The 14,812-nt window shown below is 37.8% G+C and overlaps 1 protein-coding gene across 1 annotated transcript in view; it reads right to left on the reverse strand.

The window, feature by feature from the left end:
- ppfibp2b (PPFIA binding protein 2b) overlaps window positions 1-13,012 on the reverse strand; it is a 108,545-nt gene extending 95,533 nt beyond the window's left edge. Inside the window, 1 exon segment of the mRNA XM_051952775.1 lies at window positions 12,816-13,012. The gene's annotated coding sequence lies outside the window, so the exon portion shown is untranslated.
- Window positions 13,013-14,812: the final 1,800 nt, after the last annotated feature.

The raw sequence follows: 14,812 nt of genomic DNA on the forward strand, positions 1-14,812 counted from the left end.
TACTCTAGAACTTTCTCCAGGTGTCGCTAGGTCTACTATAGAACTTTTTCCAGGGGACGTCCTCCTTTCCTGCTTCCAGTCTTTAAGTTTAGTCTCACTTAGAACATTCCAGGTCCTTGAAGTCCATAGAGGTGGGTCCAAAAAGACCAGAACATTGTACAAAACAGCTGAAATTAATCAAAAATGCTTCAGAACTTTCCCTAAATCACTCAAAACTTGACTAAAATGACACAAAATGATTCCATTGATTCCACTGAGTCATTTTTAGAAGATTTTTGTCATTTTTTGGACAATTTTAATAATTGTAGGACAATTTAATGTCATTTTGGAAAATTTTTATCATTCAGAACAGTTTTTGAGCCATTTTTGACAAATATTGCATTATATTTTTGTGCAATTTTAGGCAACTTTCATGTAATTTGATCAATTTTTAATAAAAGCACATCTGAGTTCTGATCAAAACTGACACTAGATCAGTTTTACATCCATCCAGGTGTCGCGGTCCAAACACTGAATCTGGTTTCTGTTCAGAACCATTTTTTCTATCATTTTATTCACCTGTTGACTCAGAAATTGGATCATTTTCAAGCAATTTAGGACAATTTTTATTTTGTTTTCAACAAATTTCCTGTAATTCTGGATCATTTTTGACTCATTTTTGACAATTTTCTTGTCATTTTCAACAAGTTTTACGTCAACTTGGATTTTTACTTTTTTGGATCAATTTTGAGTCATTTGGGACAAATTTCACGTCATTCTCAACTCATTTTCTCTAATTATGGATCACTTTAATGTCATTCTGGTTCTCATCTGGATGAATGTAAAACTGATCTGGTGTCAGTTTTTAGCAGAACTCAGAATTCTCCTTTTTATGGATTTTTTCCATCATTTTTGAGCCACTTTTGTGTAACTCTGAACATTTTCTTTCGTCTTTTGGATGAATTTTACTTTTGTTTTGTTCAGAGGAGATCAAACTAAAGTCTTTGCTGATGTCTTCAGATTCTTATCAATCACAGATAAATTCCTCTGAGCAGCTTTGACTGATCAGCAGAGTTTCCAGGTGAGTCGTCTCTGAACACACCTGGCAGGTATGAAGCAGGTAAACATTCCTGGAGAGCACGTCAACGGAAACACCTGAAGGTTTCAACGGCTCAGATCCAAAGACACGAGCAGAGAAACGGTGATGACAGACTCCAGTTTAACGAGCTAAAAAATGCTCCAACACTCAGACGGAGCAGCTGGTTGACGAAAAGCTGAAGAGAAGCTGAACATGTAGGAGCATTTCTGACAAAAAAAAAAAAAAGTCCAAAATGAGGATAAAATTTCCGCACATGAGCGAAATTGTTCAGAAAATGTGCCTGTCCTTGGTCGGTTTTGTTAGAAATGACTGTAAAATCTGAGCGCTGTTGACTCCCTGAAGCTCAGACTCATGTTTCTGATTCTCCACAACACCGTCTGCATCAAAACAAAAGAAATAAACTGGATTCCTCAGGTACGAAGCTGAAATAGTTCGCTGAACATGAGCCTGCAGAATATTATCCAGAGAATCAGATCAGTGACATCATTTAAAAAGTCCATGTGATGCATTCTGGACCACTTCTAAGTCATGTTGGACAGTTTTTAAGTCGTGTCTGGTTATTTATACGTTATTTTAGACCATTTTCTTGTAATTTTGGACAACATTAGGAGACATCCATGTCTGTCAAACATCTACAGAAGCTGCTTTTGTTCTGAAAAGTGACAAATCTGGAATGTTTTGGACAACTTTTCAATCATTTTAGGTACTTTTTGTCATTTAGAACAGTTTTTCAATAATTCTGGACCCTTTTTTGCTATTTTGGAAGTATTCTGAACAATTTCTAAGTCATTTTAGGCCGATTTTTTTGTCATTTTGCAGATTTTTTAAGTCATGTCTGGTTATTTTTTAATTATTTTTTGACCATTTTCTCATCATTTTGTACAACATCGAATGTTTTAGGCAGTTTTTTTGTTATTTGAGCTGTTTTGTTGAATCATTTTGGACTTTCTTCCTCATTTTGGACACTTTTTAAGTCATGCTGGGCATTTTTTAAGTAATTTCAATCTGTTTTGTGTCATTTTTAAATCATGTTGGACTTTTCTGTTATTTTGGATTTTTTTCAAAGCATTTGGAACATTTTTCAATCATTCTGGACAAATTTTAAGTCCTGTCAGATTATTTTCTGTTATTTTAGAGTATTTTCTCGTCAATTTGGAACAACCTTCTGTCAAACATCTACAGAAGCTGCTTTTGTTTTGCAAACTGACAAATCTGGAATCTCAACATTTTACATCCCAGAATCACCAGGAGGAACTCGACTCTGGACGGAGCTGGAACACCAGAAAGTCTGTGAACCTGAGGAGGTCAAACGTCGACACAAAGAGACGCTCAGGCCGAGGTGTGTGTGGGAGAGTTTCCTCCTCGTTTGGCTTCGCCTGTTTGGATTATCGTCAGCGGTTGGAGGCTGAAGCCCTGCAGGCCGACTGTCAGACAGGAAACCCAGCCAACAGGAAACACCAGATTCTCCACCAATTAACGTCAACGCCACAGAACCAGTGACATTTAAGACGACCACGCTCCGCTCTGTCCTTTATAAAACCCACCTCTCAGTCCAACGTTCTCTGCAGCTAAAGCCAACAACCCTGACTCCAGAAAACACATTTCTACACCATCAGACTGCATTCTGGATTATAATGTGGAGTAAATGTCTTCCATGCTCCACATAGGGCTGGGCAATAAACCAAATTAATTCGATTAATTCGCCTTTTTAAAACCTGATGATTTGAAAATTTGCCAAATCGTAAAATCGAGGCGAGCTTAAATATATAGCAATACTTGTGCACTAGCGTTTGCTTCCGCCTCTCATCTCCTTCCACCAAAACACTCACATCCCCGTCATGGCGGACAGAACAGCAGACGAAGAGTTGGTTGTGAGAAAAGGGCCTCATGTTACATCGATTATATGGAAGTGGTTCGGCTTTGACAAGACTGACACAGAGCAAACTACAGTCATGTGCAAGGTTTGCAAAAGTACTGTGAAAACGAAGAGCAGCAGCACAACTAACCTCTTTCAGCACCTCCGGTAGAGGCATCCTAAAGAATGGGAAGAGTGCTGCATGGCTAGCACTAGCCATAGCAAACAGACCACAAAGAAACAACAAAAATCGACTAAAATCGTAATCGTCCAAGACGACTTAAAAAAAAAAATAAAAAAAATCGAGATTTTATTTGTTGGCCATATCGCCCAGCCCTAGCTCCACATAAAACCAACTAAATATGGTAAAGGTCCTCTAGAACCTCCTCAGAACATCTGGTTCTTCATCTCCAGTAACTTAATGATAAGAGTTCTACTTTCATGCTGGGAATATTTCAGAGTTCCAGGTCCTTGAAGTCCACAGAGAGAACGTCCCCTAGAAAAAGTTCTACTCTAGAACGGCTCCTTAAGAACATTTTGGTATAATCTGGGGAAATTACGAGTACTTTTGTGAAGTTTTTGTCATTTTTTGGTCATATTTTAACAATTTTGGGACAATTTAGTGTGATTTTGGACATTTTTTTGTCATTTTCAACAGTTTTTTTGAGGTATTTTAAACAAATATTGAAAACTGTGGGATGATTTTTGTGTAATTGCAGACAACTTTCATGTAACCTGACCATTTTTTAATAAAAACACATCTGGGTTGTGGTAAAAACTGACCCCAGATCAGTTTTCCATCCATCCAGGTGTCTCAGTCTGAACATTAAATTAGTTTCTGTTCGAAATCATTTTTTTCTATAATTTTATTCAACTGTTGACTCAGAATTTGGATCATTTACAAGCAATTTAGGACAAATTTTAAGTAGTTTTCTATACATTTTGAAGCATTGTGGACTAATTTGTATCGCTCTGCAAATCTTCAGTCATTTTGGATCATTTGTGGGTAATTTTGGGTGAATTCTGACTCATTTTGAATAAATTTCTGGTCGTTTTCAACAAGTTTTATGTCAATTTGATCTTTTCTTGTCATTTTGGATCATTTTTGTGTCATTTAGGACAAATTCCATGTCATTCTCAACTCATTTTCTGTAATTATGGATCATTTTCAAATAATTTTGGACAATTTTAATGTCATTCTGGTTCTCACCTGGATGGAAGTAAAACGGATCTGGTGTCAGTTTTTAGCAGAAGTCACATTTATCACTTTTAATGGACTTTTTCCATCATTTCTGAGCAGAACTTCATGAGTCCAGCAGACAGAACCATGACGTTTCCATTCGTTGTTTTCTACAGATCAGCACTAAATCTGGTTCTACGAGTAGAAACAACAGCTGAATGTGAGCGACGAAAAGAAGGAAATCATTCTGACAGCTGATGATGTCTGGATGCACAAAACACCATCACACACTGATGCACAACCCTGTACAGCAGCAACACAACAAGAAGAAGAAGAAAAGCGCTCAGAGAGCTCAGTACGCCGCCATACAATTTTCAAGTCATATTGGACGTTTTAAAACTATTTCAATCTCTTTTGTATCATTTTGGCCAGTTTTTTTGTGGACGATGCAACATTTCATCAGCTTCACTTTACATTCAAAAATTCACCAAAAATATAGACTTTGTTCTGATCAGATTGTGTAAAAAACAAAAAATTCTGCTCTTTGCGACAGAACTGTGAAGTCATGAATGAAGCAGCTGCGACCAACAGCAGCCTGGAAACAATTCATGGAGTTTTCCGCTGAACTGCAGGCAGTGTTTAAAAATTAAACTCAAATGTAATCGTTAAACGTCTTATGTGTAGAGTCTCAGTTTACTCCCACTGTTGGATAAATGTTGATTCCAGGGTTTCTAAAATAATTCCAGAGATTCATGGCTGCTTTTTTCTTCTTTTAGAGCCTTTCCTTTTTGCTTCGTTGGCCTGAATCGGTACAAAAGTCAAACTGAGCTTCTGTAAGCGGATCCTGAAACGTGATAATGTGATCCTTTATGGCAGCTCGACTCGCTGTAACTTTAGTCTGCGATAGAGAGACTCTGTGGAGGAACAAGTTCTACCTCCTGATGGATAAAAAGCTTCTCCAGAGGCTGAAAACACATCATGTGGTTTCCATCCGGAGGAGGAACGACGTTTAGCGCCACCTTTCTGCTAGAAACCATCTCCTGACCAAGATGCTGCAGAAGCAAACGCCCTGCAAAAACTCTAAATCCTACCAAGTCTGTTTGTCTTGTTTTTAGTCTAAATGTCTCATCCCACTTGATTTAAGAAAAATTCACTTAAGAGACATTTCAGCAGAAGGAGGGACTGGTTTTAAGACAATGCATCTGAAATATCTTGTTAAGTCAAACAATCTGGAAATGATCCTGTTTTACCCCTCGTGTCGTCCTGTGGGTCAAATTGGCCCATTTTAAAGTTTAAAAATGTGGAAAAATAAAAATAAAAATTCACAGTGAAAACTTGCCCATTTTCAATATTTTTGGGGAAAGTTTTGAACATTTTTTGATTGGAAAAAAGAAATGTCAAAAAAAAAGTTTCTTTAAGAACATTCACATAAAAATCAACCAAAATCCAGCAAAATTCGCTGGATTTTGGTTGATTTTTATGTGGATGTTCTTAAAGAAAATAGAAGTTTTACTGGTATACATGGAATCACTTTAGGATTTTTTTTTTTGGAAGATTTTCATTCGTTTATATTAAATATTTACAATTTTTATAGATTTCTTTTATTTTTACATTTTTATTTCTTGACAAATTTAGGGATTTTTTAAAAATAAAACTTTTAAGGGAAACCTTTAAAGATTTTTCTTAATGAAGATTTTGCTTTTTTTTTTTTTTATAAATTTGGGGAATTTTTGGCTGATTTTTAAAAAAATTTCAGACAAGGAAACAATATTTTCTGGTGCTTTAAATGAGGAAAAAATGAGGAGGGTTAAGACGCTTAAGCTTGACAATCCTGGTAAAATAGAGCTTAAAATAAATCTTCCCAGCTATTTCTAAGATCTCAATATTCTAAATATCACATCTTATTTCAAGAAATCTTACAGACATTTTTACTTGTTCTACTGGCAGATTTTTTTCATTTATTTCAAAGTAAAAGTTCTTCGAAATAAGATTTTTTCCTGGTTTTGAGAGGGGCATTTTTCCAGTGTGGTTTACATCATGCAGGTTCCTCCTGGACTAGTAAGAGGAAAACCAGTAGAGGTATTTTATTTTGAAAATCTACGGTTTGGTTTTGTTGTGCATAAGGCAGATTAGACTTGTTAATTCAGCTTCTAGACCAAAACAAAAGACAAACATGAAGATCTGAAGGTTTTCTCCATGATAAATTGTGCAGTTTGGATGAATTTTCAACAACATTGATGCTTTCTGAACCTGCTGGAAGCGTTTAGTGTTCAGACGGTGAAATAATCAGCTTGTTTGGAAAATGTGTTTGGTCTGAATCATTTTTGGAGAAAATTCTCTCATTGCAGTTTCCCGTTTTCTGATTCGGTCCAAAAGAACTTGAAGCTGATCCAAAATTACTCAAAAAAATCTCAAATTATCCAAAAAATGCCTAAAATGATTTTTAAAAACAGCCTGATATGACTTTCAAATCGATGTAATTAACTGATAACTTACAAACTAATAAAAAAAATCTAAAATAATTTCAAAATGATCCAAGATGGCAAAGAAAAGGTTTAAAATGACTTAAATAGTCGAGTGTCATTTAAAAGTTGAATGAAATATCCAAATAAAAACGTCCAAAATGATTTCAAAACTGCCCAAAATGACAAAACAAATTTCCTAAAATGACTTAAAAATATCCAACATGATTTAAAAGTACAAAATGACAAAAAAATGTCCAAAATATGAAAAGAATTGCCTGACGTTACTGAAAAACTGTCCACCGTGATTTAAACATTCTCCAAACATTAAGGAAAGTTTCCAAAATGACACCAAACAGAGAGAAACTACTTAAAGCTTCTCCAAAATGACAACACAACTGTCTAAAATGGCAAAAAATGACTAGATTACTTAAATCACATGCAACAAATGCCCCAAAATGACTTAAAAACCGTTCAAAATGACAAAACAAACGACCTAAAATGCCTTCAAAGGTGTCAGAAAGTCTGTCTGTGCAGCTTCTTCTTTACTATTTTGACGATAAACTGAAAATCTTTGGAGCAAATAATCGGTAATTAATGGACGGTGGGAGGACCAATCAGCCGTCAGCAGCTGTGGTTCAGGTTTTCCCGTCATGCTTTGCTGCGTGGTGGCAGAATGAGTCCACCAGGAATCTGACTCGGCAGGTTTTTCTGGCTGCTGATTGGTCGGTGTCACATGACGTCTTCCACACGTCTGCATTAAACGCTGCTGACATGTTTTCACAGCCGGAGGCCTCGTCAGGCTCCACGAGAGAAAAGAAACGATCCAAAGCAAACAGACGAGCTCTGTGTCGACGTTCTGGTGTCCGGCTCCGTCCAGAGTCCATTCGGGGATGGAAGAAGTCCTAATTCTAGGGTTGTCATTTTGCAAAACAAAAGCAGCTTCTGGAGATGTTTGACGGGCTCAGATGTCTCCTAATGTTGTACAGAATGATCAGAAAATGGTCTAAAAACACCTAAAAGTAATACGACATGACGTAAATTTGTCCAGAATGACTAAAAAACCTGAAATGAGTAAAATGACTTTGAGAAGGTCCAACGAGATCATAAATTTTCCTGAATGACTGAAACATTCTCCAACGTAACGGCAAAGTCGCCAAGAATAACAAAAAAATGTCCAAAACTACATTTTAAAAATGCCTGAAATTCCTTTAAAGCCGTCCAACGTGATTTTAAAGTTCTCCAAAATTACACAAAACAGATTGAAATTGCTTTAAAATTGTCCACCATGACTTGAAAGTTGTCCGAAATCAGAAAAAACGTCCAAAATGACTCAACAAGCAGCCTAAAATGACTTAAAAGTTCTTTGTTCAAAAAGAAGATTTTTTTAAAAACCGACCAAAATGACTAAAAGGAGCGCCAGAACTCAGGGCACTGAGAAAGGTGTGATTAAATGTGTTATTTTTCTGAGCACATCACTTTTTCTGTAATTAATGAATCAAAATAAACACGTTAAAGTCCCAGCACTGATAAAAATAGAATACTTGTGGCATTTTTTAAAAAGATGTTTTCGTCTTTAACATCCAAAATATGATTTAAAAAAATACAATAATCCATTAATAACATTAAAACATTGAACACAAGGCTGCTGCTAGTTATTGGTATAAATCATGACTTATCTGTAAACCGTCTTTAAGCTCCTGTTTTACCTGAGTGTCAATAATCGATGGTTTACACTAAATACTCACTGAAACATCATCATCATCATCACCTTCATCATCTCTGCTGGTTCTTCGTCATAAACCACGTTTCTGAAGAGCCTAAATTAAATAATGGCAGCTTTTATCTGCTCTGCTGACATAAAGGCTGATTTCCTGCTTTAGTTCGGTCGATAACTCTGAGAGCAAACAGACGTTTACCAGGATTTAAATCAAACTAACGGCTCTGTTTAGTTCATTCCTCTCTTCAGGCTTTCTGTGTTTACTATTAGGAAGTTCTTCTTTATCAGTGTTTGAGTGTAAAATTTTACTTTACAGCATTTAAACCAGTTTAAGTGTCTTTATTTCTCAGATATTTATTGTTATTCTCACCATTATCTCATCGTTTCTGAACCTTTCTGGCCTCGTTTTCTCAGTTTTCTCCAGAATCATTAAATGTTTTTGTGTTTCTCTACCGACTCGTCTTTTTCCTTTGGTTTTCTGCTTCCTGTTTCTGCTCTCAGAGCTGTAAAGAGCTTTAATGAGCGTTTAAAGCAGAGCAGAGCAGAGAGGCTGTGATGTGTGAGGACCAAGCAGCAGATGCTTCAGCAGTGGGAGGCTTCACCTATTAGCATATCTTCCTCCTCCTCCTCTTCCTCGTTACTCACGCCGGCACTAATTGATGATGTGGAATTACACAGCATGTGTCAGAGCAGCTAAACATCATGTGGAGCTGCAGAGAAACACACACTTCATGTTTTCTACCCACTAATCCACTGCTGCTGCTGGACTGGTCCCAGGACACGTTCCATGATTTATTCTGACACGTTAAGACAGAAATGGAACCATTTCACAGCGTTATTATCAATAACAATATTATTTAAAATGAATATAAAGCTTATTATATGTAGTTTTTTAGGACTCTGCATTCATTCAACACTTTTGTTTTTGCTCCCATTTTTTATGAGATGAACTCAAAGATCTAAAACTTTTTCCACATACACAATATCACCATTTCTCTCCAATATTGTTCATAATATTCTATCTGTCTAAGGCTACGTTTATACGAGGACCATCTTAACAGAAAACGCAAAACTGGCATCCTGTCATTTCACGTTTAGACGAGCGGTTTTGAAGGAAATCTGCGTATATACGTGACTCTATAGTGTGTGGAATTCGATTGGATATGCATGCCAGGCAGCTGGGTGGTGCTGTGATAAAACTCCGCCATGTCTACGCGCATGCGTACTATCTCCCTTTTCGGATCTCCGCCACGGTAAATGTTCATGAATGGAATCTGTACAGATTCTGTACGTTTGTTGGTACGACTCCTGTAGTGTACATAGAGCTGCCAGAGTTGCTTGAAGGTACGAAGGATGGAAATAATCACACATCTTTGTTTATGTCCTTGTACCGGCCGGCAAACCAAAGCACCGGCGCACGTATGTGACGTAATCGCGTACGGGACGTGGTCAGATCTCGGCAAAGTTTTGCGTTTTGCTGTTTAGACGGAAACGTAACGGCGGAGCGTTTTCTACTTTTCCACTCTGGAGGCCGGTTTCAAATTTTTGCATTTTTAAGACCCCAAAACGCCGTCCTCGTATAAACGATAGGGTGTTTTGTTGAAATATTTTGACGTTTTTACCTGCAAGCGTCCTCGTGTAAACAGCCCCTAAATCTGTGATAGTGAGCACTTCTCCTCTGCTGAGATAATCCATCCCACCTCACAGGTGTGCCATATCAAGATGCTGATTAGACACCATGATTAGCGCACAGGTGTGCCTTAGACTGCCCACAATAAAAGGACACTCTGAAAGGTGCAGTTTGGTTTTATGGGGGGTCCACTCCTCTTCAATTGCTGTGTGAAGTTGCTGGATATTGGCGGGAACTGGTCCATGCTGTCGTATTCGCCGATCCAGAGCATCCAAACATGCTCAATGGGTGACATGTCCGGTGAGTATGCTGGCCATGCAAGAACTGGGACATTTTCAGCTTCCAAGAATTGTGTACAGATCCTTGCAGCATGGGGCCGTGCATTATCCTGCTGCAGCATGAGGTGATGTTCTTGGATGTATGGCACAACAACGGGCCTCAGGATCTGGTCACGGTATCTCTGTGCATTCAGAATGCCATTAATAAAATGCACCTGTGTTCTTGGTCCATAACAGACGCCTGCCCATACCATAACCCCACCGCCACCATGGACCACTCCATCCACAACACTGACATCAGAAAACCGCTCACCCACACACGCTGTCTGCCATCTGTCCTGAACAGTGTAAACCAGGATTCATCCGTGAAGAGAACACCTCTCCAACGTGCCAGACACCATCCAATGTGAGCATTTGCCCACTCAAATCGGTTACGACGACAAACTGGAGTCAGGTGGAGATCCCCATGAGGACAACGAGCAGCAGATGAGCTTCCCTGAGACGCTTTCTGACAGTTGGTGCAGAAATTCTTTGGTTCTGCAAACCGACAGTTTCAGCAGCTGTCCCAGCGGTTGGTCTCAGACCATCTTGGAGGTGAACATGCTGGATGTGGAGGTCCTGGGCTGGTGTGGTTACACGTGGTCTGTGGTTGAGGCTGGTTGGATGTGCTGCCAAATACTCTGAAACTCCTTTGGAGACGGCTTATGGTAGAGAAATGAACATTCAACACACGAGCAACAGCTCTGGTTGACATTCCTGCTGTCAGCATGCCAATTGACCCTGTGCTAAGCCCATCCCACAAATGGCTGCTGTCCAATCCTACCTTAGCAACTGTAACTAGGCCCAAGAGGTCTGTCAAGCTTTCAGCAGAAGACAATATGCCGAAGCGGTGTGCGTACGGTACTTGCAAGTCCGACACTCGTTATCCGCAAAGCTTGGAGGGTGGTGTTGATTTTTTTGCATTCCCCAAGCCAAAGACACAAGAAGAAAGGTGCCGCGTGTGGATTAAGCAGTGTGGGAGACCGCATGATCAGCGGAATCCCTCCAAAATCAATAAGAACACCTATGTCTGTTCTAAGGTAAGTTGCTAGCTAACATTAGCTAACCGTAGCTCTGTGTGTTAGGTCAGATAACATTAGCAGAGAAAGACGTCTCAATGGAAGGTTACTTCTCTTAAAACTTGAGCTACCTGCTTCCTTTGTAGCATCAATCTACGGGTCTCTGCCTACGCTCACGTCTGGCTTTGGCGACAACAACACATGAGATCGGTACTGCACTAATGTTGTAACCCCTTGGTTTGTGCCACTGTTGTGGCAAACTTGTGCAAGATATTGCTGGGCTTTGCTGTGCCTTAATGAGATCAAGTGTATCGATCAGCCCCTATATGTGAGCAATATCCTGGTGCGCTGTAAACAAACACAAATTTACCTTAGTAAGAAATGGGCAGACACATGATAATGACAGTTGACATAACATTAATTTAAATGTATATAATACATATCGGCTTACCCTGCTGTACAAGAACATTGCTGTTCTAATGATTATTTTTGACATGAAGTGACAATACATGGGGTGTTTGGAGCTTACACTGAGATCTGTGCGCTTTTCTCTCCATTTTAACGTCCTCTTCATTTGCACTCCGCCAACATTTAATTTGGTGAATGTTGTTCTCAAAAGCATATTGGAGACCCTTCTGTCTGCTTCTCTCTGATATCGCTGTAGAATATGTCCAGAAATTTGCACATATCTCCTGAGAAATATCACTCACCGGTACCGCTAAAAACTCCACATTTCATGCTAGGAGGGAAAGCTTGACAGGCGTAGCAACAGTAACCAAGGGGGGCGGGGCTTAGAGAAGGGTCAATTGCACGCTCCCTCAAATCTTGCCACATCTGTGGCATTGTGTGATAAAACTGCACCTTTCAGAGTGTCTTTCTATTGTGGGCAGTCTGAGGCACACCTGGTCACTAATCATGGTGTCTAATCAGCATCTTGATATGGAACACCTGTGAGGTGGGATGGATTATCTCAGCAAAGGAGAAGTGCTCACTGTCACACATTTAGACAGATTTGTGAACAGTATTTGAGAGAAATGGTGATATTGTGTATGTGGAAAAAGTTTTAGATCTTTGAGTTCATCTCATAAAAAATGGGAGCAAAAACAAAAGTGTTGCGTTTATATTTTTGAGTGTGTTTCATGTTGTTCTTCCCTATAACCTCTCCTCTGGAACAGAACTCCAGATGTTCTGCTCCATTTATTCCTTTAAAGCTGCTCCTGCTTCACATTCACAGTTTAAACCAAAGAAATGCGTTTTATTTTTTAATATTTAGCAGCTCTAATAATCACAGAGCAGGAGGTGATTAAAGCAGAATCTGAAGCTGCAGCATTTCTCCAGAACTACAAGTAGTTTCACTGAGAAAAAGACACAGAAATAAAGAATAAAAGCCTCCATTCCTTCAAAATAAAAGCCTCCCAGCCGCTGACAGCCTGAAGAACTTGTTTGGTTTAATTTCGAAGCTGAAATATTCACGTTTAACCGGATGCACGATGTTTAAAAGACGTTTTAGACAGAATCAGACCAAATAAAGACACAGATCCGTCAGTTACTCACAGTTTGAGGAGGTTAGTTTTAGTTAGCCGGAGGTGAAACGGAGCCGCTCATGGTTCCTATGGAAACAAACAGGTGAGTCCGAACAGGTGAGGCGAGTCCACAGTGACCAGGAGGTGGATAGGAGGTTAACAGGTAGTGAACAGGTGAGCTGCTTCCTCTGTCTGCTCTCCCTCTGAAGCCTCTCCAACAGATCAGCTCCATGTGACGCTGTGCTGCGTTCATGGCCGCGTGGGAAAGTCTGGAGATCACATGGAGCTGCGTTCACGGCCAATAATAATCACTATTATTATTAATACACTGCAAAAAATGATAAAATTATTATCATGAAATTATTATTGCTATTATACACGATTAATTTAAAAGTTAAGACCTCAGATTATTGTACATAATTACATTTTAATGTATTTTTTAATAGAAATATTTTGATTAGGACTCCCATATCTGACTGATTGAATTATTAATCAATAAATGATAATAATTTAATACAATTCAAAAATAATGTATGATCATCATCATTGTATGTCACTGTATTGTATTTCTTTCTTTATGTTGGTTGTTTTCATTATTATTATTAGGTACCACAAATATTAAGTTATTATTATTGTTGATCTGATTTCATCATAAAGGTTTAGATGTGCTGTCATAAAAATGTAAATTGTGAGGAAGGTTGTTTTTATGGTGCAAGATAAAAAAAGTTATTTATTATTAATCATTTTTATTGTTGGTAGTAGTATTATTTGTATTATAATTATTGTTTATGCACAGAAATGTCCTTGTAAAAACAAAATGCCAGAAAATATTTAATTTTTACAGAGTTGTCCACTTTTACTGAGTTTCCTTTTTTAAACTCTATCATCAGTCGTGATCATATTTTACTAAATATTTGTTTATTTTCAGGATTTTAACTCTTTAAATATCACTTTATATAATGCCCCAGTTTTTCTGTTTTCTTCATGAAAAAACACAAAAAATTACAGTTTTCCTTCTCGTAAATACTAAATGTTTTTTTATTATTGTTGTTATTGCAAGCTTGAAAGTTTAGCTGGAAAACCTGCAAAATTATGTATATATTACAAAAAATGACCTAAATAATTTAAATATTACATTTAAGAGCCTGTAGTATAATAACTGTAATCAAAATATAATTTATCTTTTAAAATACCAGAATAATTTAAGTATTAAAATCAGAAAACATGAGAATAAAAGCAGTAAAATGTTGATTTAATTTGAATCAATCCTGACCCCTAGTGGAGGAGCAGCGTAACAGCAAACACCTGAGCGACTGTCCAAAAGCTTCCATTCGATTTATATCATTAAATATGTTGTAGAGATTTAATGATAATATTTAGAATAGTCAGATTAAAAATATAATTACATAAGGATTTATACGTGAAAATATTTAGTTTTCATGTTATTTTTCAGGTGAATTATTTCATTATAAGGTGTTACTGCATTATTATTGAATATTATCAGAGAACTGAAGACGTGTTTTCTGCTTTTTACAGTTTATTTCCTCTGATTGAAACGTGAGAAATTATTAGTTTTGCGGAAAATCAAGACGCAGCGGTTGTGAGATGATTTTATTTTGGTATTCACAGTTTAAAATCAGTGATAGATTCACTACAATCATTTCTTTTGGGTCAAGATTTTCCTTTGTTAGATTCTATGTTATCTTCTACTTTACGTGACATCTAAACGTAAAACCCAGGAACGTTCATGAACATCTGATGCCAAATAAAAAGGTTCAGAGAGAAGATAAAAAGCTCCCACACTGCAAATCTCCAACGTTCTCTTATTTATTGCACCAAAAACATCCTAATTGGTGCAATAAACACGAGAACTTTGGATCCCTGCAGAGTCTGACTTTTAAATCTGCTCAGATTGTTCAGATTTGATGCAAAACAGGAACGAGTTTGTCAGACAGACTAGAAGCCTCGGGGAGTGAATGATCCCTGAGAAGTGATGTTCAGAAGAAAACCAGCTCAGCTCTTCTTCCA

This window comes from Acanthochromis polyacanthus, chromosome 8 (genome assembly GCF_021347895.1).
Source record: "Acanthochromis polyacanthus isolate Apoly-LR-REF ecotype Palm Island chromosome 8, KAUST_Apoly_ChrSc, whole genome shotgun sequence".
In the NCBI taxonomy this organism is placed as follows: Eukaryota; Metazoa; Chordata; class Actinopteri; family Pomacentridae; genus Acanthochromis; species Acanthochromis polyacanthus.